Consider the following 3,176-nt stretch of genomic DNA (forward strand, 5'->3'; position numbering starts at 1 on the left):
ATGAAGGTCAGGGGGGGGGGTGGATAGGTGAATAGGGGATGGGTGGAGGGCTGAGGAATAAGAGTGTGTGTGTTGGTGGGGATCTCGAGGGATAGTGAGGGGGGGGTGGGGTGACGCAAGAGCTTCAAGGAGGAGACAAAATCTTTATGATTAAGCAATAACTTGTGATTAAGGACTTCACGAGCGTGACCTTGTTTGACCTCTCCGTCACGTAAATGGAAATTTAAAGCACTTGGAGGATTACCTAATCGAATAGCAGATGATGGAAGGTGCAGTAGATTTCAGCACCTCATGATCAGAGGAGAGTGTAATCTCCCCCCCCCCCCACCCCCCTTACACTAGCCTGTCACACCCGTCAGCCTGTAGACAGGGCAGCGTCCGTCCATAGGGGTTATTGTTACTATGACAGTCCCACCCCGTCGACCAGTCACCCTGCAGAGCTTAATATAGCCCCCAACGTTGTCGTTAATTCCCATTCAGTTGTGGGTTCGATATCAACTCGTTAGCCACGTTATTTGTGACTTATCGTCTGCGAAAGGAAACCTGCCCAGCCATTTCTGTACCATGCGGGATTCGAACCCAAGATTCCCGATTGTGAGTCGAGAATGAGCTCAAACTGTACACAAACAAATAATCAAAGATCACCTACATTTCTACACACACACAACCAGATGATCATCAATGATAACTTGATCAACAGAAATAACTAACACATATAAAGAGATAATTTAGAGACTAGACATAGCCAAAGTCTAACATATCAAACACTTTTATCCAGATATCAACAGCCAGTTTGCACTTTGCAGTTGACCTAACAACCTGGGCCCAACAACCCCTTGTTAGGGTAGGCACTCATCTCTGCTTATTATACGTTGAACATATACTGTTACCTCTGCCCATTTGAATCTTTTGAATTTGATTTATTCTTTTTTTTCTAGTGTCGTAAGGTTCAGTTCCTTCAGGCGCTCTTCATACCCCATCCCTCGTAACTCTGGGACGAGCCTCGTCACAAACTTCTGAATCGTTTCCAGTTTCCTTATGTGTTTCTTCAGGTGGGGACTCCATGATGAGGCGGCATACTCTAAGACTGGCCTCACATAGGCAGTGTAAAGCGCCCTAAATGCCTCCTTATCTTGAGGTTATCTTGAGATGATTTCGGGGCTTTTTAGTGTCCCCGCGGCCCGGTCCTCGACCAGGCCTCCACCCCCAGGAAGCAGCCCGTGACAGCTGACTAACTCCCAGGTACCTATTTACTGCTAGGTAACAGGGGCATTCAGGGTGAAAGAAACTTTGCCCATTTGTTTCTGCCTCGTGCGGGAATCGAACCCGCGCCACAGAATTACGAGTCCTGCGCGCTATCCACCAGGCTACGAGGCCACTGCAGGCCTTACTTAGGTTTCTGAATGATGTTCTAACTTTTGCCAGTGTAGAGTACGCTGCTGTCGTTATCCTATTTATATGGGCTTCAGGAGATAGATTAGGTGTTACGTCCACGCCCAGGTCTCTTTCTCGCGTCGTCACAGGTAGGCTGTTCCCCTTCATTGTATACTGTCCCTTTGGTCGCCTATCACCTGATCCCATTTCCATAACTTTACATTTGCTCGTGTTGAACTCCTGTAGCCATTTCTCTGACCATCTCTGCAACCTGTTCAGGTCCTCTTGGAGGATCCTACAATCCTCATCTGTCACAACTCTTCTCATTAACTTTGCGTCATCCGCGAACATCGACATGTAGGACTCTACTGCTGTAAACATGTCATTTACGTATTTCTTGGGAGTGTGTGTGTGTACTCACCTTGTTGTACTCACCTAGTTGTGCTTGCGGGGGTTGAGCTCAGGCTCTTTGGTCCCGCCTCTCAACTGTCAATCAATTCGTGTACAGATTCCTGAGCCTACTGGGCTCTATCATATCTACATTTGAAACTGTGTATGGAGTCAGCCTCCACCACATCACTGCCTAATGCATTCCACCTGTTAACTACTCTGACACTGACAAAATTCTTTCTAACGTCCCTGTGGCTCATGTGGGTACTACGTATCCACCTGTGTCCCCATGTTCGTGTCCCACCCGTTGCTGAAGAGTTTGTCATTGTCCACCCTGTCAATTCCCCTGAGAATTTTATAGATGGTTATCATGTCTCCCCTTACTCTTCTGTTTTCCAGGGACGTGAGGTTCAGCTCCCTTAGCCTTTCCTCGTAGCTCATACCTCTCAGTTCCGGGACCAATCTGGTGAATACATCTGAATCTTTTCTAACTTTGTCTTGTGTTTAACTAGGTATGGACTCCAGGCTGGAGCTGCATACTCCAGGATTGGTCTGACATAAGTGGTATACAGGGTCCTGAACGATTCCTTACACAAGTTTCTAAAGGCAGTTCTTATATTGGCTAGTCTAGCATATGCCGCTGATGATATCCTTTTGATGTGTACCTCTGGGGACAGGTTCGGTGTGATATCAACCCCCAGATCTTTCTCTCTATTTGACTCTTGCAGGATTTCACCTCCCAGATGGTCCTTGTGTGTGTGTGTGTGTGTGTGTGTGTGTGTGTGTGTGTGTGTGTGTGTGTGTTGTGTGTGTGTGTGTGTGTGTGTGTGTGTGTGTGTGTGTGTGTGTGTGTGTGTGTGTGTGTGTGTGTGTGTGTGTGTGTGTGTTTAAAGTAGTAATATTATTAGATTTCAATAAATCACCGGTTGCAATTATGTTTGACTCGAAATTAAAGTTTTACCAAACATTGATCAAACAAACTGTGTAGACAGATATAGAACAGTTGTGACGAAGTTGTTCGACAGTAATTATGTATGCAAAATAAACAGCAATTTACTCGTTATCATGTTGATAAAACACGTGTTGGAACGCGGGGTGGCACTGGACAAGCAGCTGTGCCAGAATTCAGACCTTACTACCATCCTGCATAAGGTCCAAAACTGAATGTGGAGAAAAAAAAATTTGCATACTCGAACAAGGTGGAGATTATTAAAAATTGTCGTAACGCGCTCTAAAATATAGAGCTAAAGCTATTTTTTTTCCTTCTGTTTCGACAGCAATGAAATTCGCGTTGGATTTCGCGTGGGCTATCTTGGCTATCTTGAGATGATTTCGGGGCTTTAATGTCCCCGCGGCCCGGTCCTCGACCAGGCCTCCGACCCCAGGAAACAGCCCGTGACAGCTGACTAACA

The sequence above is a fragment of the Procambarus clarkii genome, chromosome 31, assembly GCF_040958095.1.
Source record: "Procambarus clarkii isolate CNS0578487 chromosome 31, FALCON_Pclarkii_2.0, whole genome shotgun sequence".
NCBI classification, from domain to species: domain Eukaryota; kingdom Metazoa; phylum Arthropoda; class Malacostraca; order Decapoda; family Cambaridae; genus Procambarus; species Procambarus clarkii.